General features: G+C 43.9%; 1 protein-coding gene across 1 annotated transcript in view; it reads left to right on the forward strand.

The window, feature by feature from the left end:
- SLC9A9 (solute carrier family 9 member A9) overlaps positions 1 to 27,502 on the forward strand; it is a 540,287-nt gene that overhangs the window by 509,203 nt on the left and 3,582 nt on the right. The gene's annotated exons all lie outside the window — the stretch shown is intronic.

The following is a 27,502-nucleotide window of genomic DNA, read 5'->3' on the forward strand; positions in this document are numbered from 1 at the left end:
ATTTATGGAGGCGTCCTCACGTAGTCATGACCAACTTTTAACTTCCTTTCTGGCCCCTGTCTCCTCTCAGGACCCAGAGTCACCTCATTAGAACAAAACATACTCCTAGTACTCTTATGACTTAGGAATTTACAAGGGATTCAGGAGCCCAGTGTCAGGAACCAGGGTCAAAGACCAATACATATATATATATATTTTTCTATGATCTCACACCTAATATAAGTGTTTGTCAGTTGAAAACAGGCAGAAAACCAAGGCTCCTACATCTCTTCCCCTTTCCCCATCAGTTGCCTAAATTCAACGTGTTCTTTCCCACTGTAAACACCAACAATTACAAGAGAGGGTAAGCAGTTGGGGTTTCGTTTTCTTTAGTTTTGTTTGAGGTTAAGTGAATCCCACAGCAATGAAAAATCAATATTGTATTTGGCCAGATAGACATTATTAAAGCACCTAGATTAAATGGAACATAAATAATAGTCCATTGATTTTTTAATCCAATTTTTTGTAATTTAGTTTACAAGAAACAGTTATTCACAACGCACCAAGTGCTTGACTTGGCCGAGAATATTCTACAACATTTTATATGAATTTACGTTTCATCATCTCATATTATTTGTTCTATTTGTTTTTACAGATGTGTGTAAGAAAAGAGTTTTATAAATTTTTTTTTTTTTTACTCTCTGGTCCCTAACTGTACGCCTGGCTTTAACAAGAAATACCTCCTGCAAGGGTTACGGGCACATTCAAAACACTGACTTGTGCTCAAAGATGGAATTCCTCAGTATTAGTAAATACTGTAGGAATCATATTTTAGAATCTGATCAGGGAGATCAAACTGCCTTCTGATTCTGAGACTACCCAAGGTGTAAGTGTCACATTATTCAGGAATTTCCAATTCCAAGCCAAATAGACTCAGATAAGCTCCCGTGATTGACAGTAACATACTAAAATTCACAGCCGCCAACCTCAGTCTCAGATCACATTCAACAACAGAAAGGGAACTTGCACAATGATGTGCAGTCCTCAGGTGGGTTCCATTTTCAAGGTTCTCTCTCCCATAAGCACTGAGGATCTTGAAGGCACTTATCGGGAAAATGCCGATTATGCCCATAACAGAACAGCTGTAGAATGATAAACGGCATGAATTAGTCTCCCCTCCGGAGCCATTTCCAAAAGTACCTGTTCAGGGCTTCCCTGGTGGCTCAGTGGTTAAGAATCCGCCTGCCAATGCCGGGGACATGCGTTTGAGCCCTGGTCGGGGAAGATCCCACATGCAGCGAAGCAACTAAGTCCGTGCACCACAGCTACTGAGGCTGCGCTCTAGAGCCCGTGAGCCACAACTACTGAAGCCTGCACACCTAGAGCCTGTGCTCTGCAAAAGAGAAGCCACTGCAATGGGAAGCCCACGCACCGCAACGAAGAGTAGCCCCCGCTCGCCACAACTAGAGAAAGCCCACGCAGCCTAAATAAATAAATACATTTTTTAAAGTATCTGTTCGTGACAGGTTCCCTGTCTAAAGGTGCAATTGCCAGATTAACTTTACGCACATACTATTGATTTTTGGCGTAGTGAAGCCAATTAATACTAAAATAACGTGAAAATGAAGAATACACGCAGATGCACATATCTACCAGACCACTTGTTAAACCCTGCCTGAACCAGTGCATGCAAGTAGGTCACTGAAAGTCAATGCAAACCAGGGCAGCTCCCCTGGCAGGAGATACTAACCTGCAGGAGGAATCTTGCAGACAAGTAATACATTTCAGCCGAGCAGCTGTATATTTTATTTATGAATTGATATAAGCATAGAGATATATGGGAAGAGGAATGCATATTATATATATCCTTAAACACACTCCAAAATAAAGACAGATGAGAAGAGAGATTTATACCCACAAGTTCTTCCATTTAAAGGGTCTCTTCCCCCACCTTCACCCCCAACTCCTCCAAAAAAAAAAAAAAAATCGTAGCTTTATTTATAGCTCTGGGGCCTTATTGCACTTAAGTGTCTTCTATGTTGCCCCCCAGCAAGTGTAGCATTAACCAGCCCGGGTCCCCTGTCTCAGTGAAGATCACCCATGCTGCAGCCAGAGCACTGCCATCAAGGCACAGAGGGATCAAGGGATTCACATATATCACTTGGTCCAAAAGCCCAGGGTCTTACATTTTGGAAAAGAGGTCTTAAAGGGGGCAGATTTCCCTTCCTAGGCATCCACTTGGATGTATATACCCCATTGTAGACAGTGGAACACGTGTTTGCTTCGAGTTATGGAATGAGAGGTCAAGAAGGAACCTTCTAGATCATCCCATCCACAGCTCTCATTTTACAACTCTGGGACATCCCCCAGCCACATAGACACAGGGAAACACAAGTAGGGGACCTCCATGTGGCCAGAAGGAGGCAGAATGTAGTAGCAAGAACATGGGTTCTGGACCTAGGCCAAGTTGTGTTCAGATCACAGATGTATAAACTGCACCAAATCCCAACCTTTCTGATCCTCAGGTTACTCACCTCTACAATGGAAATGATAGTATAAATCCACAAGCTGTCATCAGTAGTTCAGAAATCTAAACTGCCCTGAGAAGCAAAAGCATTTCCTAATTCATTTGGTAGCAGAGTCAGCCCAGACTGAACTTACTTAGAGGTGAAAGCCGACCTGAAGGGACGAGGCTACATATTGTCATTATTAATCCCATGGCAGCCGAGCACCAGGCCAGGGGCCAGGCCAGGGGCTTCTAAGCCGAATGGAAGCCCTTAGGCTCTGTGTCCTTATCCCCTGTGCTCAATGAAGAGCTTCTGCTGTTTCTAAGCCCCCGGCTCCTGCCTGCTGTTCTGGGTGGTAGCAGGTTAGGCCAAGAGGCCAGCTCTTCTTTATAGGAGCAAAATCTAAAAGTCTAAAGCATTCTTTAGTAAGGTAGAGGGACAAGTCAGATTGACTCATAGTCTAAAAGCTTCAAGTAATTCATTTCCCTGCAGATGGACCCTCCTCTTTCCTAGGAGAGTCCCTTTGGCCTCACCCCCGCTGGCTTAGAGCAGCCCTGTGGGTGACAGGCCCTCCCACTGGACTCACTTGCAGCCCATACTGGCTCAACTGCAGAGTTTCAGGATGGCATTTTCTGACTGTTTTTCCCCTTTTAGATTGGAAAAAGGACAGTGAAAAAGGAGAAGATTCAGCTTGTAGCTTCATGAAATTTTGTCATTCTATAATAAATAATTAATTTGGAAGAAGGAATAGCATCTCAGAAGGAAACAGAAGTTACACTGCCAAAAAATTCTTCAAGACAGACATTTAAACCTGCTCCAAAGGAGCAGCGTTTAACTTCTGAGCACCATCTTTTTTTTTTTCCTCCCTCATTGGGAGGTTTTCAGTTGGGTTTGTGCTTTTCTTTCCTGATGTCTCAGGAACATCAACAGCCCCATCCTCTTCCGTTCTGAACACTGACCCGTGAGGCCCCCCTCTGGGCGATGGACAGAACATGTGGCTTTGGTGCACGATCAGGGCCAACCTCCCAAGTGGGCAGAGCGAGAAATACAACATACCTTAGTGGGGCAGCAGGAGCCTGCTTGAAATCAGTCCTGCCACCTGGCCTTCTGCCACTCGAGTTGCTCTCCCTTGAGGCCAGAGGGTGTTAGCAGGAGCCATCTAAGCAAACACCACTGAGTGAGACTAAGCTTCACCAGCTCAGTGTTTTGGTGAACAGACAATGACAGCCAAATCCATGGGGGAGGTGGGATGGGAACAGGGTATGAGGTCAAGGAGGGCACGGCTCAAAGCGTGACAGACAAGCTTCACCAACCTCATCGCTTCCCCGTGTCATTTTCAGGCAAGTCGGCCTCCTCCCCTTCCCTAGGCCACCTGCAGGGCCAGTGTGGCAGGGTGACATGGCTTCCCCCAACCCCAAGCTCTTCTGTCTTCCATTGAGTGCATGGCATTCCAGTCCACATGCAACAAACATTTTTTCTGAGTGTCAACTGTGTGCCAACTGGTCTAGGCAATGGGGAGAGATGAGTAAAGTACAGGCCTGGCCTTGAGGGACTCAAAGCTTTCACCTACATAGAGACGGCCTGGCAACTTGATTTTATTGGTTCTCAAAGCAGGTTCCATGGAACATGAAGGCTGGGAAATGGGAGAGGTAAGGGGGATAGGTTCTGTGTCTATCTAAACTTCAGAAACACTGATGATTTCACAGTGAGCCTTAGCAATAAAGAGACGTGCTTAATTTCCATGACTCATTTGGGCCCAGAACCCATTTAACATGTCGCAACATCCTAAGGTGCTTATCCACCAGGAAACACACTTCAAGACCCGACCCATCTGCTTCATTTCAGCCAGACGTGCTTTGGAATTAAGAATTTTGGGAGTGTTAGCAAGGAAGTCTAGTACATCCTTTCTCTGTGCTCTTTGTGATGGCTGAGGGCCTCTTCAGAGGAGAAACAGAGAGAAAATCTAGGTCCATTAGACATCAAGGCCTACCAGCAGGGTTTGGGGACAAATGACTTTACATCAAACTCTGGAGTCTGGGACCACATGACCAGACTCTTATTTGTTTCAGTCATTTTCATCCCTTCTTTCATTCATTTAAAAAATATGTATTGAGCACCTACTATGGAAGCAACTCCATTGAAAACTGGGCATCCTCTGTCATCAGGGACCTTGCCGTCTGCCGGCCAGGGCGGGGAGTGACCTGGCCAGTTAATAAGCAATTTGAAGGTGTGATAAATGCCATGATAAGGGTGACCATACAGCCTGGGTTTGCCTGTTGTCTGTGCATAATATGTACAAGTGACCCTGTCACTCTCATAGGTGTCCTAGTTCTGACATTAGATTACAACGTCCCACTAGTTACAATGGGTGCAGGTTGTGGAAGTCCAGAGGAGGGAGGGTCAGGGGAAGCTTCTGGGAGGAACTGACCCTTGAGTCCTGAAAACTGAGGAAGAAGAGGAGCCATGGACAGTGGTGGAGTCAGCACTCAGGTGGAGGAAAGAGCAAGTGCAAAGGATGAGAAAAGATAGGACTCAGCACGTGTGGTTACATTGAAGGAGACAGGTCTCAAAGAGTCCAGTTGCATCAGGCTAAGGAGGTGAGACTTTTCAGGGCCATGGGAAGCCCTTGATGGTGTTGTAGGCACGGAAGTATCATGATCTAGTCAACATTGAAGAAGAACCACTCTTACTGCGACTGGGAGTGGAAGTGGGGCAGTGAACTGGGGTCAGTCGGCAGAGCCCCTAGACCAGTGAGGAGACTGTTACAGGCACCTGGGGGAGAAGTGCTGGCAGCCTGGGTGAGGACTGCAGCTGTGGGCTGGAGAGAAGTGGATGGATGGATGGATGGAATGATGGATGGATGGATGGATGGATGGATGGATGGATGGATAGGGAGGTCTTTGGCAGGTGGAATAGATAGAACTTGGTGACTGATGGATTGATTGGCTGTGGTGGGGATGGAAGAAGAGAGAGCTGAAGGTCAGCCCCATGCTTGAGCATGAAACTGGAGGATGGAGTCTTCTTCAGTGAGACAGGGAGTATAAGGGGAGGAACAGGTCTTAGGGAGAGGGAGACAAGGAGGTCGATTTGGGCCAGGAGAAATGTGAAGTGTCCTTGCCGTGTCTTGGCCTTTTCAAGAGCTTCAGGGCTGAAAGGGTAAAGACAGGGGGCATCTTTAAAAAACGATTCACAAACGTTCTTGAAACTGAATGAAACAAAAAGCCAAGTCAAAGTGTACCAGAGCAGCCTTGCTACTGGCACAACGTGTCACTGGCTGTTGGTTTTCTGGGGGGCAGTGAATTGAGCCTCCAACACCAAGCTCATCTGTTTCACTCCGAAACAGAGCAGGTGTAGACAAGGGCCCTGTAAGCATCACCTGGCCCCATTCACCCTGAGCACAAAACGTTCTGCTCCCAGCCTGTGCTACCACTGAGAGCCCCGCTGAGCAAACCAGCAGTTATCAAGTGATCTCAGTCCTTCTCAGGCTGAGGCAGGTTAACAGGCTGACGGTGGAATGCTCTCGAAGCCATTTGCCAGCCCCCTGAACCATCCACCAACAGTGTCAGTTCTCTTGCCACTGCTTCCTCATCATCCCTGGGGCCATTGTGCAGGTTGGATGAGGGCAGAGGCAAGGGGATTTGGTTTGCTTTTGGCCAGAGAAGATCAGAGCTTAAAATTGCCAAGGCAGCACTTGGATCTTCCAAGACCATTTGTAGTTCTCTACTTGATTGTCCCATCATGTTTGCCTTTAGGTTCTTGGTTCAGGGTTTATTCATATTATTCATCTTGGTCATGGTCTGAGAAGTTAAAGTGACTGCATGCCTGTCATGGTCCTACTCTTTCTAAGCAAAAAACAAGAAAAATTACTTCACGGAACATGGCTGTCAATAGGGCTCTGCTTGATAGTGATGCTGTAGCCGGGTTTGCCTCTGCAGCAGTGATGAAATCATCCCACCAAGAACTGTCCAGTTCAGGGGCTGGAATGATCCTGTTGTCTGAAACCCTGAGCCATCAGCGGATGTATTCGTCACCCCCAAAAGCCTCTTGTTGTAAACCAGAGGGCCAACCTTTGCAGGCAAAGCAAGAAAATTCCAAGTTCAAGTTTCATTTCATAAGTGTTACAGTGACCCAAGGCCAAGGTAAACCTTTTAAAGAAAGCCTAAAAAGAATTCTTGGCCTTGAAAATGCAAACAAGGAGAACCTGAACAGCGTATTTATATTTTACTTAGCAGTCCCAGGAAACCTATGAGCACTTGGATTTTATGAAGTGTGATGTGTTCTGTGGTTTCTGTTATAACAGGAGTCTAGGCTTAGCTTTTTTCCCATGCTGTCTCTGTGTATCGCTGGAATCACAATCATCATAATCAAGCATTTAAGCAAACAAAAATAATCATTTGAAAGCTATTTTCCATAAGCTCTTTAGTTCTCAATTCACTGCAACTCTGTTCAGAAGGAAATGTTCCATTTGTTTCCTATTGTAGTCCTTACTGTCAGCAGTAGAAGCAGAGACCAGTTCTCCACCTATGAAGTTAATTCCATTTCAGCTTTTCTGAACAAAAACAAATCAATCAAAAGCCTCAATTTGTTTTTCTTCCAGGAAGACATTGTGGGGGGACAGGCCAGATCTACTGGAGAATAGCACCCTAGCGATACTTAAGTGTAAGCACTTGGCATAATTTTAAGCCCTCTGGAAAAACCAAATAGTTTACCTCTGGGACATTTTTTAATCTCTAAAATCCCCTTTGGCATCCACTTCATGCAAATTCTCCTCTTACCCCAGGCCATTCCTAACTAAAGTGCAAAGGTCTATAGGTACAACGATTCTATAAACTAACTCACTATTATTCCATCGCCACTGAAGGACAAGGTGCTGAGCAGAAAATGGGAAAATGATTGTCCTGGGCTGCATGAATAGCAGCAACGGGAATTATTCCAAACCCAGGGGGAATAGCTACACAGTCAGCTCCTTCACCGTGTCGGCAAAGAGAGTGAATTTGCAGGGATAACTCAAAACAATGGGCGATCTGCTCCTGCTTCGTATTTCCACTTCAGTCACCTGTGAATCACAGAAATGAGATGCGAGATCACAAGAGAAGCTAGCAATGGTAAGCACAGGAAGAGAAACTCCCAGAGGATAAAGAAGAGAGAAAAGAATTTTTTCCCTCTGGTCCATTGCACCCTTTGATGTCTGCCCCTTAACACGCTATTTTTTGAGTCATCCAATTATTCATAGTTTGCTGTATTAGCACTCTTCTAAATTGGCAATGCAAGACTTTTGCCCAGGGTATAAGCTGGCCAAGCCTCAGGTCAAACAGAGGCTAGGAAACGGTATCTGCTTTGTTGCCTTGTCCGGGTCACGCCAGCGGCCCTTCTAGAGCTGCCTGGCCGGGCATTCTTGGGCCTCCCCTGTTTGCCAGTGGTTCTCACCCATTCCCCACCAGCCCAGCTACTAGGACAGAGAAGGGGTTGAGAGATGGAGAATTTTGCTGACACCTACCTTGTGAGGTCCAGAAATAGGGGAGCCACATTTTGCTTTAAGACTTCTCATGTCGTGGGCTATGATGACTCAAAGGTGACCTGCATCGGCACCTGCATTTCACAGTCTAGCAGACACTATGAAGTTTTATTCTAAAGAGTTTGGAGTTAATCTGAGTTATTTACTTCCTGGGGGAAACCCCAGAAGATGCCACTGTGATGGTTATCTGAAGTCACTGAAATCTGGTGTGATTGTTTCCACCTCCATTTATATCCAGACAGAGCTGCATCCCTAAACTGGGAAGAATCAATGGGAGAAAAAGAATGTCTGTCCACAGCACAAAACAATGCAGCTTAGCCTGAACAAGAACACCCTGTGAGGCCCTGGCCGAGAGGAAAGTTGGGAGCCGGAGGGAATGTCACCAGGCTATAAACCTCGGTAATCGGCTCGAGGCCGGGCACCGCCTATACCAAGAATGCCCTGGCCTCCTTTCAAATGTCAGATTTACTCCAAGGGCTCTGAATGGCATCAGAAGCCCTTGGCCCTGCAGGAGCCAACAGAAAGAGCCGTAGAGTGCCTGGCTTGGCCTCCTCCAAATCCTCAAGAAGGTCGCAGAGCCGCTATGTCTGGCAACACTGTGTGCACAGGGCCAGGGCCTGGCCGAAGCTCTCAGGCAGATCCTGGGAAGGTTTATCGAGACCCCGCTGCTTCCTACCCCTACCACCTCCAGAGCACACACTTGCCTTCCTTTGCGAACACTTAAAATCAGCCTCAAAAAAAGAAGCTCAGTTAGGAGAAAATAACAACTACCGTTCAATCAGCAGATGGCACGTGGAAGGGGAAAATCCCCCAACTTCCAAAGTCACCAACTCTTGAATGTCCTTGGCCTCCCTTTGGTTGGTTGAAAGAGAAGAGAATCTTTCAGTTCTGAGGACATTACTAAACCCTGTATCCAACCCCTCCCGGGTTCTGGGTTATTAAGTCACATCTCATACTCCCTCAACTGTGTATTCAATTCCTAAAAGGCTCAAAACACTACAGCTCATGAATAGAACCTCAAAACTATACGTAGCAGAAAGAAAGGGAGGAGGGTGAGACAGCCCAGTGCCTCTTCCAGGGTGTCTCTGCTTTCCTCTCCTTCTCTTCTTTTTCAAAACTCAAGGAACGAGGGATACGTGGGACAAACTATTAAAACTCCAACCATTGCAAATGGAAGTCTGCCCCACGGCAAATCTTTTCACACCAATAATTCTGTTCCTAACCTAAGCCCATTATCATGCCACAAAGTTCCTGGGCCACAGTCACCTACTGCGTTGATGGCCTCAGGTATGAATGGTGCTGAAGCAGGCTCAGAGAACGCAGAAAATGAAGGTCCTTTCTAAGAGGCACCTCTGCTGACTTTTTCCGAAGCCAGAGATGTGATCGTCGTGCTCTGAGCTCCAGAGTCAAAGCGAGGGGAAGTGAGGCTGGCAGTGCAGCGGCTCAAGTGTGCATTCTGGCTTCACCATCTCCTAGCTGAATGGCTTCAACTCCCTGGGCCTCAGTTTCCTCACCCATAAAATGGGGATAATGATAAAGCTACTTCCTAGGATTTAAGGAGATTATTCACGTAAAGCACTTAACACAGAGTTTCCAATATACTTAGTGTTAATAAATGCTGGACACCATTAATATTGCAATTCTGAGCCAGAGGGTCAGAGAGGCATGAGCTCGCTGCTTTTGATTCTAACCCAGGTCAGAAACTCGACAGTGTTGCATAGAATGTGAAACTGGAAGGCAGGAGTAGTAGGAATTCATCCGTACAGTAGAAAGGCCCATTGATAACAGCACGTCTTTACCTTCCCTGCCCTATCTGTAGTCAATCAACAGGGATCTCAAGGGTGTTTGGAAACTCACGTAGAGCCAAAGGACGCAGCCAATCTGTATCGCTCTTTTTTTTTTTTTTTTTTTTTTTTTTATGCGGTACGCGGGCCTCTCACTGTTGTGGCCTCTCCCGTTGCGGAGCACAGGCTCCGGACGCGCAGGCTCAGCGGCCATGGCTCACAGGCCCAGCCGCTCTGCGGCATGTGGGATCCTCCCGGACCACGGCACGAACCCGCGTCCCCTGCATCGGCCGGCGGACTCTCAACCACTGCGCCAGCAGGGAAGCCCTGTATCGTTCATTTTGTCAGCAGAAAGTTTCATTGGATTGGCAGATTACCCATACATGGTCACTTCGTTGTGGGGTGCGGGAACCCCTGAGAGCGTAGCCAAAGAGCAAGGACCCTCCCATCCTTGCAGAGTGGTTCCCATGGACTTCCAGTTTTTGTCTCGCCACCAAGGTCCTATTAGATTAGGTGAAAATCTCATAAGATCTAGTTTCTTACCAAATTCCAGTTCCTAAGATTCAGGTGGAGCTGGAAATGTCCTTGAAGTAATCGTATGTCTGAGAAACTGCCACTATTTCTCACCCATACCCCTACTGAGTAGGACAGGGTTGTAAATGAGGGAGATTTCTCCATCCTGCTAAAATATTTAGAGAGGAATTCTGACTGAAAGTCACAACCAATTCAGCCTTCCCAGTTCCTGAGGGTGATTTCAAATTGGTTTTCAAAAGAGAGGCCAAGAACCAAATCCCACAGAAGTTTCTGGAGCTGGCATTAAATGAACCTTTCACAGAACTCCTAGCAGCGGCTGGATATTAACAGGGAGAAAAGAACAATTATCGTTTGGCACTCCAAGTGCCGTTTTATGTCACTTTAAAGAACGAATAGACTTCCAGCTCCACTCAGCTGTCTCCTCACAATTACAAAGCAATGGTAAATAATTGTGGCAAATGGAAGGTTTGATTTAGGAGAGTGAAATCGTACAACGACTCGGTGCTTTTTCTTCCTTTTCTGTGGCAATCGGGACAGCTCCTGCCACTGGTTTGGCTTATATCCAGATCTGTGACTTAACAACAACAACAGAAAGACCCTGGAACCGTTTATTAAAGCAGACACACAAAAGCACAGCAAACCTCCCGAAACATTTTTTATTATTTTTACAAGGAGAGAAGAATCATATCACGTGGCATGGTTTAATTGGCCCTCCAGTGGTTTTATGTAGCCAAAGGATCATATTTGTCCACGCCAATAAAATTTTTGAACGGTTTTAATAGAAAGCGCGTCTTTCCATTTTCTCAGCTCACCGGTTTCAGAGGACGCCACCTGAGCTCTGCTCCTGAGAAGATGTGTTGATACGGTGGATATGTAGGACTTCTCTCCTTCTGCACCCGTAATTCACTGAAAGGCGGGGGGCAGGTTTTATACTCGCTCTGAAAGGGGTCTAGAGCCCGGGTAGGTAAGACTTTGATCTAGGGCCCAAAGGCATCTTATCCAAACATGCATTCATTTAATCTTGCAACTCAAGAGTGACAGACCCTTCCAAAGTGGTTTGGGAGGACCAAGGGGACAGGGCTGGGGCATGCAGGAGGCACTCGCAGCTATGCCCAAGGAGCCAGTTATCTGTGATACCTGGTCTCGGGAGAGAAGCTTTGCCTCTCAGAGAGGCAGGAGGGATGAGGTAAAGCATTCCTAATGCAGGCAGCCTCCTCTAGGGCTCTCCAGGGAGCGAGGTCTGTGTACAGAAAAGCATAACAGCAAACAAGAGCTGCCCTAGGGAGATCCAGATTGGCTGAAATCCATGGCTGTGATTTTTCCCACCTTTCCTCCTGTGGCCAGTTCAGCCCTACTCATCCCTCACACCCTCATCCCAAAGGCCCCCGTCCAGTGTCATTTCCCATGATTTTATTTCTTGCCAACTAAATCCCAAATAAGGTTCGGGTTTCAGATAATACCCTTTCCCAAAGAATTTGCAAGTTAACAGAAAACCTGAAATCCTTTTCAGGTCTCAATTCAACTCAACAAACATCAGTTGAGAGGACTCATTTCTAGCTACCGGACACTAAGCACCGCAGACACGAAAAGGAATGAGACAATGTTCCTCCCTCAAGGAGCTCACAGTCTTACAGGGGAGGAGATATATAGTCAAATAGTTCTTATATATCAACATAAATATACTCAGAAAGTTGAGTGAAGGCCTGTGGGAGCCCCAGGAAAAAAAATTCCCTAGTTAGGATACAGGGATGGTGACAAAGAAGAATTTGAGCGGTATATCCATTAGGATTATGTTTTGCTGCATATAACAAAAATCCAAAAAAATATAGCTTAATCAAAATAGAGGTTTCATCTCATGTAAAAGAAGTCCAGGATTAAACAGTCTACAGCTGGTAACAGAGTTCTATGATGTCATCAGTATTCCTATGGTCCTACTATCTTTCTCCTCTACCATCCTTAGTATACAGATTCTATCCTCAAGTTTACCTTATGGTTCCAAAATGGCTGCTGGAGCTTCAGACAGCGCATACAAGTGCCGGGCAAGAAAGGAAAAAGGACGAAATTGAAGCTCTCTTTGCAGAGTTTCTCTAGAAATTCTACCCAACAAACTTCTTCAATGTCATTGGACACCTAATCTGCTGAGGAAATAGAACCTCTTGCTATCATAAAGGAGAAAGGGAGACTGGATATTGGATAGGCAAAAAGCAATTATCCCATAGGCTTTAAAGAATAAATGGGCCTCCCCCAAAGATATTGAGGAACGACGTTCCTTATAAAAGAAACAGAGCATGCAAAGATAAAAGTCCGTATAGTATTTGGTAAATATGGGAACAGTGAGTAGCCTACAAAGGCCTTCCATGTCTTAATAAATCAACCTTGTTTTTTTTTTTAATTTTTTATTATTATTATTATTATTTTGGCTGCGTTGGGTCTTCCATTGCCACACACGGGCTTTCTCTAGTTGTGGAGGGCGGGGTCTACTCTTTTGTTGTGGTGCGCAGGCTTCTCATTGCAGTGGCTTCTCTTGCTGCAGAGCGCGGGCTCTAGGCGTGCAGGCTTGAGTAGTTGCAGCACGCGGGCTCAGTAGTTGTGGCGCGCGGGCTCTAGAGCGCAGGCTCAGTAGTTGTGGTGCATGGGCTTAGTTGCTCCGCAGTACATGGGATCTTCCTGGACCAGGGCTCAAACCCGTATCCCCCGCATTGGCAGGTGGATTCTTAACCACCGTGCCACCAGGGAAGTCCCTCAACGTTATTTTTTTAAGTCAGTGGATTTTCTAACTTTAGGGTATGTGTTGTGGTTATTGTTGTTCTTGGGCAGCCTTTTATTTGGATGGAATTTTATGAGGAACCCCAAGACAAAAAAACTAAAAGAGAGCAGCTCTGGCTCAAGGTAGGATGGCGGGAGGAGAATTGAACTTTAATCATCATAAGGTAGAGAGTGGTAAGTCCTAGAAGAGGAGTAAATAAAAGATCAATGGGATTTCAGAGACGGTGACAGTTGAGCTGTGTCTGAAAGGATGTAGGATTTCCAAGTGCCAAGGTGAAAAGAAAAGCTGTTTAAATGGAGGGAACGGCATATGCAAAGGCCCAGAGAGACAGTGATACGAAAGCAGGAATCAGTGCCCAACTACATTTATCAGAAACTAAGGATTGTGGAAAAGTATGGGGAATAGGGTTGGGAAAGTAAGTAGGATCAACAGAGGATGATGAAATTCAAGTATCTAGTCGAGGACGCAGCCATGATAGAGGCCTCTGATCTCACCGCTTGACAGTACAGTAGTAGCAGTCATGCGATTGTACTCCAAGTTCTTTCAATAATAAGCAGGATACACTGCTTATTTGGGTTCTCAGCGCACATAGGACTATTGATAAAATGCAATATATATGAGGCCTGAATCTGGATCCACGTACATCCAAAAGGCAAAAAAATGTCCCACAGAAAGGGTAAATGCACTACTCAGTCACCTTTGGAACTAGTCCCTGGTGCCTCCCCACCAAAACTATTGTAACCTAACTCTCTAGGTCCCAAGTCACACAACCAAGTAGTCCTTAAGTCAACCAATCCCCAGTATTTGGAGCCCTGAAGAGAGACTGTCCTGGTACGTGCTTGCCCTCCTCTGTGGCGTTCTCTCTCTACCTAAACTTTGGGGCTGTCGATGTGGCAGATGCTTTGAAAAAAAGATTTGCAAATTGTAGGAGGCTACCCATGGTGGGTCATGGAATCGTTTCAGTAACCCAGGACCAGCATTTCTTAAAAAAAAGAAAGAAAGAAATACACAAGAATACCATATTAAAATAGGATAGACTATCCTGTGGTAACAGACACTTCCCAAATCTCAGTGGCCCAACAAACATTTTTATTTCTCTCTTACTTAAAGGCTGCTAAAGATGCAGGTGACCCTCTAGGGCAACAGACCTCCATGAGGCAACTCAGTGATGCAGGCAGCTTTGATCTGTGCGTCCACCACCTCAACCTGAGGCCTCCTGGGATCACTGTATCAGGGAAAGAGTGAGCTGGAGGTTTGCTGGCTTCCGATGTTTCAGCGTAGAAGTGACACTAGTCACCGTGACCACAGCACATGGGCCAGAATTAGTGATATAGCCCCACCTACTTCAAGGAAGCCGAGGCAACTTCTTCAAAGATGCTGATGTACCTGAAAGACGAGGAGACCTGGATATTGGTGAATCCTAGCAATGCTCAGGAGAAAGATATATAGAAGACAGACTGAATGGGATGGGATAGGATACGATAGGGTAGGGTAGGATAGGATAAGGTAGGATAGGATAGGATGGAGAATAGGACAAAGAATAAAAATAGGAATAGACCCAAGTGCATCACAGCAGTATTTTTACTTTTATGACTCGGCAGATGTTAGGACACGTACTGAGAAGCAATTATAAAATGTATTTCCAGGTAGGGGTTAAAGGGGGAAAAAAGTTTGAAAGTGACTGCATCTGAGAGAAAAATGTGCCTGGAGAGCAGAATGAGATTATTTATGACATGTGACCCTGTAACAACAAAGGGCTCTCCTCTTATGTCCTCTCAGTCAAAGGAAAAGGAGTTTCTAATGTGTCCTGAATGGGGCTTCATTTCATAGCTTCAAATAACCCAGTGTCACATACCCTGATTCCCATATGTGTAACTGACTCAGTGAGTTACAGCAGTCAGCGTTGCTGGTGTGTGTGTGTGTGTGTGTGTGTGTGTGTGTGTGTGTGTGTGTGTGTTACAGGGTCACATGTGTGACATGTGACCCTGTAACAACAAAGGGCTCTCCTCTTATGTCCTCTCAGTCAAAGGAAAAGGAGTTTCTAATGTGTCCTGAATGGGGCTTCATTTCATAGCTTCAAATAACCCAGTGTCACATACCCTGATTCCCATATGCGTAACTGACTCAGTGGGTTACAGCAGTCAGCGTTGCTGGTGTGTGTGTGTGTGTGAGAGAGAGAGAGAGAGAGAGAGACAGAGCGACAGAGATTTGTCTTTCTCAATAGTAAGGAGTTCGATAAATGGCCAGGAAGAGACAGTGTCTTCAGAGTATAGGAAAGTTGGATTGTCCTCAAGGACAACCAGAGCCCAGAGAAACAAATACAACGATGAGAAAGGGCTGCTCTAGGGCGACCTTAAAAACCCGATGCCCAACATGAAAACACCCCGCTTCTGAGCGAGTGCCTCACTCCCGTGGAGACAGGTCGTTCCTGTGTCAGGAGCCTTGGAATGTAAGTGCTCCATTGAAACCCTGCTGACATGAAACAGTGAGCAGATCCTCCCTGGGCACCAACACGTGGGGCACAGCTCCAAGAACAGAAGGGAATCTTCTGAGAGAAACTTTGCAGTACCTTCCTCTGGGCTCCAGCAGCCAGCAGAAGAAATATTAGGAAATCCTTGGGGCACAGGGAGGGGTTTTCGTGAGTAAATTGACTTGGGGATATTTGGAATATGTTTCTAATACACACAACTCCTCAAAGGACACAGTGAAAATAATAACGTTAACTAATGTTTGCTGAGTGCTTATTACGTGGCCAGACCTGTGCTTAAAAAAGTATGGCGCAGTGGTTGAGAGTCCGCCTGCCGATGCAGGGGACACGGGTTCATGCCCCGGTCCGGGGCAGCACTTCCCCTAACAACCAGAAGGCCACGAAAAGCCAAGACCCACTCCATGTGAGTGTCAGCAGCGTTCTTCTCCAGAACTGTCTTCTCTCGAAACAATGAGCCAGATGCAACCTCCCATATGGTGCAAATGGATTTAACTGCGTCTGATAGGCAGCAAAGATTCCTGGAAATCTGTGATCCCATCCTGTGCCCAAAGGGAAAAATGTTAAGGCCACAGTAGTAGGAGGAGAAGCAATGGTGGTAAAAGTGAAAGTAATACTGTTGTCATCATGGTTATTACTGCACTGTGCAGCTCATAGATATTGTACCTCCACGTCCAGAGTTCTTCAAGAGACAGGATGCCGTTCTGCTCTGCATCATTTAGACCAGTGGTTTTCAGGGAGTTCTTAATATGCAGATTGCTAGGCCCCCACCTAAGGGGGTCAGGGCCTGGAAATCTGCATTTTAAGAAGCAACAATGATTCTGACGCAGATGAGCAGGTGACCACACTTGGAAAAAACCCAGGTTTAGACTTTCTTTTGTATTTAGATCCAAGGCTGTGGATCAGATGAACTCTCAGGTTTCCTCCAGCTTCATGATTCCAATATTTCCCCCTGTTTATCTCCTGTCCACTTGCCCTACTTACACTGGCTGCTTTGGTATCCTACAACTGTCTTCTTTCCTTTAACCTTTCAGCAAACTCCACTGCCCTTTCTCCGTCCCTGGATTGTCTATCTGGAACCGAGAAGCCCAACAGAATTAACATTTGATAGTTAGATCCTATAGATATCGCTGATAAAACCAACTCCCGGTACAAATAAGATAGCAAGCACATCATTTTATCGGCCTTTAGTCGGCCCTTGTCCTTAATACTTAATCACCAGAGTTTCCTAGCTCAGGACCTCTAGGGGAACATGGATGCATTTCAAGGCATCTGGGAACTCTCTGAAATGTCACATGAAATTTTACGCAAATGATGAGCACACAGGCATTCTTTCAGAGATGCCAGTCCAAGGCCAGGGAAGGTTGGGAATCATGGCTCCAGGTACCATCAGCTCATCTGGCTGGGACATAGGAAGTCCATATCGATAAATCTAAGCCACATTGGTTGAATTATGGACAGTCCCCAGTTAGCTTAGGCAGTTCAGACAGAGCACAATTTACAAATCTAACTAGACCACATCCCCATTCATTAGTAATGTGCTGGATACTAATCACCAAAGATAGAAGATCAAATAAAATTCAGTCCTGGAGGATTCTGGGAAGATGGCAGTGGCATCAACAGCAGTCTCTCAATCTCTCCAAATCCCTACATAAAAATAGGCAGAACACGGCTTCCCTGGTGGTGCAGTAGTTGAGAGTCCGCCTGCCGATGCAGGGGACACGGGTTCGTGCCCCAGTCTGGGAAGATCCCACGTGCTACAGAGCGGCTGGGCCCGTGAGCCATGACCACTGAGCCTGCGCGTCCAGAGCCTGTGCTCCGCAATGGGAGAGGTCACAACAGTGAGAGAGAGGCCCGCGTACTGCAAAAAAAAAAAAAAAAAAAAAAAAGGCAGAACAATTTTAAAAAGTAAGTAAAAAAAATTTTAATTTAAAAAAAAAAATAGGCAGAACAATTAGGTAACAAAACCAAAATCCATGGACACATTTACAGCAAAACTAGGGGCAAGTTTTCTCACAAACTCCAAATTAAAAGTGAAGGGAAACAAACTACCAATAGTACAAGTGTCCATTCAGGAGGAAAAAGGAAGCAATAGGGTAACATCTGAGGTAACATCTGAAATCAGGAGAACTGAATGGCCAATAGTATTTTCTGGAAAGTGTAGTTGGACCAATTTGATAAACATCCCTAAACCTGGTGTTGGGGCAGGGAGTGGGGGATGTAGTTTTCTCTAAGAGGAATAAGTGGAAGGTCCCAGGAATAAGGACTGAATGGGCTGTCAAGACCCCTGAGAGCTCTCAAAATTGTACACGAGTGATGAGCACACGGGCATTTTTTCAGAAGTCTCCCTTCAAGGTCAGGCCCTACACTCAGGAGAAATGGCCTTGGAGTGGAGTTAAAATTGAGCTGCATAGAGACAACAGTGATAAAGGAAAGACAAGGTCCAGATCAGTTGGGGGTGGGGGGAAGTGCGGTGGGCACAGGAAACAGGGCAGGAAATCTCAGAATGCAAGCCACCATGTTTACCACTATATAAAAACAACAGAAGAGGGAACCCTGTGAAGTCAGAACAGCTTTCCTGAACCCTATCTTATTCTATAACTTTAGGAAAACTAATTTTACATAAGAACAACAGAAAAGAATAGAAGTCAAATCCCATAGAGACTTATTATAAGGAAAAAAAAACAAATAAGAGGATGAGGAGCAGAATAACATCTCCACAAATAATGAAAACATGCCAGAAAGATGTGCCCATAAATAAATCAAAACTATAACATGCTATATTAAAGCAAGTTAAAAGACCTTAAAAAAATGATACGAGAGGCTTCCCTGGTGGCGCAGTGGTTGAGAGTCCGCCTGCCGATGCAGGGGACGCGGGTTCGTGCCCCGGTCTGGGAGGATCCCACATGCCACGGAGCAGCTGGGCCCATGAGCCATGGCCGCTGGGCCTGCGTCTCCGGAGCCGGTGCTCCGCAACGGGAGAGACCACAACAGTGAGAGGCCCGTGTGCTGCAAAAAAAAAAAAAAAAAAACAAACCAAAAAAAAAAAAATGATATGAGCTATGAAAGAACGAAATAAATCAGAATTAGAAAAAAGCTCTGGAAACAATTTAAAATTTTTTTAAAATTATTTCAGAAATGAATAGTGAATTAGAAAGACTACAAAAGCAAATAAACACAATGGATAATACCTTAAGAGAAAATGCAAGTGAAAAGAAAGAGAAGTTTTTAAGTCAAAAATAAATGAAGAAAATGATTAAAAAGATTCAAGAGAAAGTGTCAAATATTGAAGATAGGCACAGGAGATGGAACATCTAGAAAACAGGAATCCCTGAAAAAAGAGCAAAGCAAGGAAACAGAACAAGTCCTAACTCAAGAGAACTTCCCTGAAATACAACACACACATTTAACACATTGGGAACTACACATTGAAAGAGCACACCATGTACCTGAGGCTATCAACTAGGAACAGCAAACATCAGGAAAAAATTAGTGAAATTAATGAAAAATTTTAAAAAGTCCTTCAGACATTTAGAGGAAAAAAATGTGATTTATAAGGGAGAGAAAATTATATTTTCATTAGACTTTTCAGGAGCAACTCCTTATGTTAAAAGAAAATAGAAACATATTTAAGTAATCAAATAAAGAAAGTATAAGCCAACAATTTTATTTCCAGAAAAACAGTTTCAATATATAAAGGGCACTAACTCTCATCAATATTCGAGAACTCAGCGAATGTTTCCATGAGTCCTTCCTATGGAATCTACTAAAGAACAAGCTTCAAAGAATCAAAATGACTAGAAAGACATTGACATAAGGCCTGAAGGTGAACATTAAACGTACAGTTACCCGTAGTGCTAAGATTACATGAGGGCTGAGAGAGAGTATAGAATGTAATGGTTATATATTCTGACAATGTAAATATAGTACAACTATGAATAGTTCTACTATAGATTTTCTTTTTTTAATGAGAAGTTAGAATGGAGGAAGGATAAGCAAACATTTTTAATATATGATGTAATTATTACAGTGGTAGTATATTATGATTATGAGACTACTGTAAGTATAATACTACGGATAAAACAAATGAGTCATTGTGGAGTATTCTAATTCTATCATCCCCTATGTCCCTGAGAATCAGAAGTTCTTGAACTTGAATTGGAAGTATCCATAGGAACTCATGAGATATATAATCAGTGGTGTGGTGAAGCTGGTTTACAAGAGCTGGTAAGAACAGATTGTACACATTTGTCCCAACTCCACATTTAATGACTCCATGTTGGTATATTGAAATCAGCCATAATGGGAGTATTTACACCATGAAAATCAGGAAATGCTACAAATCTGCCCTTTTTTTACGAGAGTCAGTTGTTATACATTTGCCAGCACCCCATTTTATATTGCAACCTTTGGTGCCCAGGTTGTGCTGTTAAAGTACCCTTTCCCACTGGAAAATAAAACTCAGAGAAGTTTGGAGAAATAGCTTCTTTGAGGTCTGAAACAGAAATGTATAAGATGAACCTACAACTTGCCATGCAGATGACAAGGAAGCTATCAAAGATACTGGCATCATGTCAATAGGACTCAGAAGCTGATCTGAAGATTCCCATTGACCAAAGAGATTCAGTTTGAGCTTCAACAGTGATAAAAATTGCAATCAAATTCATTTAAATTCACCATTACTTTGTGGTGATATTTAAACAAAGAATCAGTCATTTTCAGAGGGTCATAACCAATCATTATCTGGAAAACTAGTAAATAGAGGGAATAAATCAAACATTTATCTTGCCTTTCCTGTATTGACTATTCCACTGAATATCCCAATAGGACAAATGAAAAGTGTCTCTTTATAAAAGTATTCTACCTAATAAAATAATAAAAGGATAAAATTAGAATTTCCCTGTTTGCCCACCCCAGTGAGCAAATAGATATAGCTATTACACATCAGTGGCTGCTAAAATCACACAAAGAGAGACAACCAGATATGATGTGCCTTCTTTAGTCTTGCAGAAGGGGTAGAATAAAGCCTGAATCTGATCCAGTTTCTGGATCCAAATGGCCATTTGCAGGAGATATGAAGGGCAGAGGAACATGCTGGGCTGCACATGAGTTTGCAATCAGCAATTCAGACCATGGGAAACTCCACAGGTCCAATGGCCCAGGTTCTTCAGCAAATAAATTATAAAGAAAAGGTGGAAGAGGAATCTATAGATTAAAAGACATAACACATTTTTAAAAATAGGCAAGACCAAACTGTAGTGTGCCAGAATGTACATTTAAGTGACAAAACTGTAATTAAAAACTCAAGGAAGTGACTTGTATAAAAATCAGGATAGTAGTTCCTTTTGGAGAGAGGAAGAAGTTTTGATTAGGATGAGACACCTGAAAAGGGCTTCAAGGGTAGGTGACATAGTTCCATTTCCTGGAATCTGGAAGGTTTCCATGCCTTATAATGATCCATTAAGATACACATTAGATTTATGACGTTTGATGTATCACTTTTTCATTTTACAATAAAAAGATTTTATTTTATAAGCTCCCTCAAGGAGCTTAGAGTCTAAAGAGGAAGATGGAGATGTAAACAATCAGCTTTAAGACAATGTGATAAATGCTGTCAGGCAGATATGTATTATACATGTTGCTCTGGATCTGTCATGGAGCTGAAGCAGTTCAGCGTGGCAGATCTAAGATGGCTATTGGGAGGAAGGGACAAACCAGCCTGGCCTTGAAGGGAGAGCCATTCTCCAAACAGACATGTGAGTAGCAGAGCTCAGAGACCAGGCTGAAGGGGCTTGCAGTCACTCCTTGCTATCTTATTCCAGACAGTTCTGCTTACCCCTCAGGGTGTTTATCGGGCTTCCTTTCTGCCCTAGCACTTGTCCAGGGCAATTTCCTTTAAAATGGTAAAGGTTAGGATAGTCAACCAAAAAGGAACACATGTTCACCCTTGTATGTGAATAGCGGGTTTCTGCCTTTTCCTTGTTTTTCTTTTTTTTTCTTTTTTTTTCTAAATTGAAGTATAATTGCTTTACCATGTTGTATTAGTTTCTGCTGTAGAACGAAGTGAATCAGCTATGTGTATATATATATCCCCTCCCTCTTGAGCCTCCCTGCCACCCCCCCGTCCCACCCCTCTAGGTCATCACAAAGCACCAAGCTGAGCTCCCTGTGCTATACAACAGCTTCCCACTAGCTATCTATTTTACAAATGGTAGTGTATATATGTCAGTGCTACTCTCTCACTTCGTCCCACCCTCCCCTTTCCCCCTGTGTCCACAAGTCCGTTCTCTACACCTGTGTCTCTTTTCTGGCCTGCAAATATGTTCATCAGTACCATTTTTCTAGATTCCATATGTATGCGTTAATATACGATATTTGTTTTTCTCTTTCTGACTTACTTCACTCTGTATAACAGACTCTAGATTCTTCCACATCACTACAAATGATGCAATTTCGTACTTTTTTATGGCTGAGTAATATTCCATTGTATATTCTTGATAGCTTGTTCTTGAAATAGAGTGGCTGCTGCAAAGACAGGACCACACCTCTACGTTCTCTGTGTGTGCCAGTGCAGAATGGGAAGTCCTCCCTCAAGGTAGAGAGAACAGAGTGATAAAACAGCTTAAAGAAGAGGGCTTTTGGTTGGACTCTTAAAGTCTTCCTCCAACCTGAACCCCAAATACACCTCAGCAAAATTTTTCATCACATACTTAAACAAGATGGCAAGACAGTGTGTCAAATTACAGAATCCAACATATCCTAAGGAAGAAGGAGAACACACTCAATTCAATTTATTAGCCCACATTTCCTGTGAAATAAAGCATAAAGGGTGTGATTTGTATATTGGAATCAAAGAATGATGGGGTGTGTACAATTTGGGGCTATCCTCTACTTGTTCTGTTCATGGATGCTGAGTAAATACCAGTGTGGGGACTCAGCAAGTCCATAGCAAATGGGACCTGGTTTCCTGCAGTAACATATGGGCTTGGAGGGCAAGGTCAGCTCCCACTCTGGGATGCACTTACCCTTCCCTACTCACCTGCCATTGATCCCTGACCATCTCTGGTAGCAAGTCAGCCCTGGAAGTTAAATGCGCTCTGGAAAGGGAGCTAAAGATAGTTTAGAAGAGAATCGAAAAGCCATCTGATTACACATTTCTTGATCTTTAAAATGGGACTATAATACCCACCTACAGTTGTAAAGAGAAAATAAGGTATAGAGAAATGTCTTATAAATAAAAAGATGCAGGGTGTATTCCTAAAAAGATAAATGTGCTTTCCTTCTCTACACACCTCTGAATTAACAAGAATTTTTTCCTGATAACAAGACCATTTATCAAGCTTATACATACAAACACATGCAAATGCTCCCAATAGGCACAAAGTCTTCCTACTCAAGCCAAGATGCAATGCTTCATTATTCCACTCTCAGGTGTAACATCATCAAGACTGTATCTTGTTGAGCCAAGTTGCTGACCCATTCCCCAGGGACAAGTTGAAACAATTGGCTTTAGTCAGGTCTGGGTTCTGGGCAAAATGGGCTTATCTTATACCTATGCTCACCCTAAAAATGATGGCTTTATGGACATAAGAGGCCATGTTCTTTTTCTTCCTATTTAAGATCTAAATCTCATATGGAGGGCAATACTCTGGAGAGAGACCACTGTGTTCCATACTTGCCTGATCATCAGTTGCCTGGGCCATTGAAAATTCAGAGTCCCGGGCAACTTCCCAGACCTGCCAAATCAAAATCTCCAGGGCAAGACTTGGACATCTGAATTTTTAACAAATGCCAAGATGGTCTTCACGATGAGGCATGTTTAGAGAAAGCCAAGATAGAACATAGCTCTTCAGGGTTCTGAAATCAAAGACTTTTCAAGAAGTCCAGAAACAGGGGCATGTTAGTCTTCTCAGGCTGCCATAACAAAATACCATAAAATGCTGGCTTAAACAACAGAAACTTATTTTATCACAGTTCTGGGGACTGGAAGTCTGAGCTTAGGGTGCCAGCACGGTCAGGTTCTAGTGAGAACTCTCTTCCAGGCTTGCAAACAGGCACTACCTCACTGTGTGTTCACATGACCCCTTTGTGGACATGTGGAGAGAGGGAGAGCAAACTCTCTGGATTCTCTTCTTATAAGGACACTAATCCCCTCAGGAAGGCCCCACCCTCATGATCTCATCTAACCCTAATTACCTCCCAAAGGTGCCATCTCCAGATACCATCACAGTGGGGGTCAGGGCTTCAACATGTGAATTTTGGGAGAACACAAACTTTCAGTCCATAGTACAGGGCAATGGGGCTTACTCCCTTCAAAGGGGCAGATTTTTTTGTGGAGCTGGATCTTTGCTTGGGGTTTCTGCATCTGACCAATCTATGTAGGACCGTGTTATGAGAGGCATAGGCAGGAGCAAGCTGTGCACCCATTGGTTTTGGCAACTTACAAGGGACAAAACATGAGGACTTAGAATAATCAAAACAGAAACTAACAAAAGAGAGAAATCAATGTCACCACTATTTTGGATGTTGGTTCAGTTAAGCACTAAATTTAGCTCTGGACCTGCTGATAGCAGATGCATTTTCTCCTTTGGCCTGAGTTAATTGTCTTTCCTATTTCACACATGTTAAATTCCAGGTAGGGTTCCAGCTTTTACTTACATCTCCTGAAACAGACTGCTCTTCCCAAACTTATGCCCTTTAAAGATGAGAAAAGTCATTGTTTTTTTTTTCCCCCCCAGAGCTTAACATTTCATCTCAATGCATTTCAAGCTTATTAGAAAAGCAAAACTAGCTGTACCAGAAATACCCAATGGGGAATCTCTCTCTCTCTCCGAACATATACTAGAACCTGATAAGAAAAATAACACATTTTGCAAAATCGGCAGTTGGGGTTTCCTGTAGATCAAAAGAGTTTTTTTACTTTTTAATAATTCAGGTAATCCTGGAGATCCAGCCACTTTCCAGATACTGCTCAGCAATGAAGAACTCAGAAAGTCACTGAGTCCCCAATTCCAAATAAGTTATCCAATTAGATGAGACTTGTTACTCAGTTTCTCTATACCAGCAGGAAGGTGCCCAATGTGGTGGAAATGTCTGGGGTCTCAGGCCCAGCTCTGCCAATAACTAACTGGCTGTGTTCCACTGAGAAATTCTTTTCCTCTCTTTGAGCCTGTTTTCATCATTAATTCAACAACTATTTCTTGAACATCTAAAATGTGCCGAGCATTGTATCCAGCTGAAGGGGACAGCCCTGCCCTCAAGAAGACCACCGTCTAGAGACAAGGGAGCTTTCCATTCTGTAATGTAATTGTTAATTTCCTTGTGTGGGTACTTCAGTAGTTTAGCGCATAACATAAAAACGTGTGAGTATATGAAGGAACAAATGAATGATTGAATGAGTGAAGCACAAAGTTGTTTTCTAACCACTTTATTTTATGCCGTTACCACATGGTCCCCTTTCTCTAATAACCTAGGCCCAAGAGATCCATCTCTGACTTGACCTTCCTTAGGCTTTTATCCTCAGGAAATCCTCATTTGTTGGCTGTAATCTGCTCCCTTCATTCTTCCCTTGACACAGTTACCCAGAATCCACCTCCATCACTCATAATACCCATGAATATTTTCCTAAACTATAAATTCAACAAACATCCACTGAGCACATTATATATGGCAAGCATTGGGCAAACCAAGACGTTGGAGAACGTAGACTCTGGTCCACATCCTTCGTGTCTGCGGATGGTGCTTACATGTTCCGTTCACTTTTGCCACGCGGTGTATGTGTCCTTCCTTTGACTTGCCGCTACTGAGACTCCAGCACAGCCAGAATGGCATCATGAGTTTCCTAGAAGAGTCTTATGTCAGCAAATTCTCCCACCTCTCACCTACTACCTGACGCCAGCCCCCCCATACAACAATGTTTAACCCAAATAGCTATTTTTGGTGTAGGAGCAGCTCAAATCTTCCAACCACTAACTAGCCTGCGACTCCCAATGCTGCAGCAAATGCCAGGAGTGCCGCTCTCTCACCTCTACCCTCATATCATTTCCTCTCTGTTATTTGCACAATAATTGACACACCACTGTCTCCAGAAAGTATTGCTTAGAAAATAATGTTTTTAAATAAAATAGCATTTGAATGGCATGTGAAAGTGTAACACCTCTTTTCCATGTTATTTCAGTTAATATCCATGGCAACGCTTGAGGCTCACAGGGGTCAATCACTAGACCACAGGTCATAGAGTCGGTGAAGGGTCAGAGCTGGCAGCTGTGCCCAAGTCTTCTGAGTCGAAAATCCCAGAGCTTGTCCAGAGGGGCCAGATGGTAGCCCATTTGGTCCAGGCCTCACAGTCACAGAAAGCTACAAAGGAAGTCATTAAGTGTTAGCTCCAATAACAAGACACATAAAGTTGAAGAGATACCTCATCAGGATGAAAAGAAGAAAATGTGCCTTGTGCAAGTTTAAATTTGTGTTTTCCTTTTGTAGCATGACTTTGGCATTGTGATTTTTCATGATATTGAGAACCTCAAACAATGGAAGTTGCCCAGGCCTCTCTTAAACAACAGACCTCATTTTTATTTACACAACATTGCTAAAAATGTTGCTTACTTGCTGTCACTTTTCCATCTGGAAATAAAATTGGCTGGATTTTCTTTGATTTATACTTCAGTTGTATAATATATATATATATATATATATATATATATATATATCGTCCACCTCACCTCCCTAAAAAAAAAAAAAAAAAAAAAAAAAATTTCCCTGACCTATGCACACCATAAAACCTAGTAAGACCACATGCCCCCTGCCTGAGAGGGTCTGCAGCTCACCAGCAGGGGTGCTGTCTGCAAGCTTTTCTCTCTAGAGAACCAGCTGGTCACATGCACGATTGTGCTCTGATAAATTACCTTTCACTAGGGGATGACAGTGGTGGATTCAAATAGCAAAGGGAGCCTCCAGATTATTTAAAATCATCATATCTCTAGGCTTCAATTCTTTCATCCATAAAATGAAGGTAATAACACTCTGTAATAAAAATTAATGGCAAATCATCAAGGACTTTCCAGAGTTGTAGATAGACTTACACGATGTTGCAGAGAATGCCAGGCTCTGAGCTTTAATATCTTCCCGGTCCTTAACTGAGCACAACAGCTGCTCATCTGAAAAGAGTCGTCAAGTTTTCTATTCGCAGTTGCAATTACAGACCCTCTTAAGCATCTTTTCAGTCGCTCTCCTCACGTCATAACTAGGCTGTGTTCATGAGCCTCACCTGCTTTGTCCCCACTGTGGTGGTGAGTGATTTGAAGCCAGAGGCAACCAGATTCCCGGCCCATGTGGGCTGCATCCTCCCTCTGTCCCACACTCTCAGAGCATCCCAGGCATGACAGAATGTTGTCACCGTCCAGCGGTGGGTGGGCTGCAGTAGAGCCATCGCCTAGATTCCCTCTTGTCTTCAGTGCCTGGGGGTGACTGTACATCCTCACAAGCCGATGGTAACTGCCTTCCATTTTGTTTTCCCTTTCCCTATTTATTAGAGCATTTCAGAAAGTTGATGAGGTGACCTATTCTCCAGAAGAGGAAATAATACAAAGCTTAAAAGCTGTTTCTGATAGAATGGTGAAATAATTTCACTACTTTTCTTGGAGGAAAATAAATAAATAAATAAGGCGACCTGAGGCAGCCTCTAGGGATTTCATTATTGCTAGATTGGAGGGAAGCATAACGGCTTTAGATGAACAGGTTTTACTTTTAACTTGTTAGAGCACTTTGGGATGAAGAGGGGGGAAAGACAGGTGCTAGACAGTAAAATAAGCCCAGCTTATTTACATTATTTCGTATGGAGATGCATTGATGTATGAAGTATAAAGTGACTGTGTTGAATAGTGAAAATAAAGTATTTTGGTAAACAATCTCTGTTCACTACCCAGTCCTAGA

Source organism: Stenella coeruleoalba (genome assembly GCF_951394435.1).
Source record: "Stenella coeruleoalba genome assembly, chromosome: 5".
Taxonomy (NCBI): domain Eukaryota; kingdom Metazoa; phylum Chordata; class Mammalia; order Artiodactyla; family Delphinidae; genus Stenella; species Stenella coeruleoalba.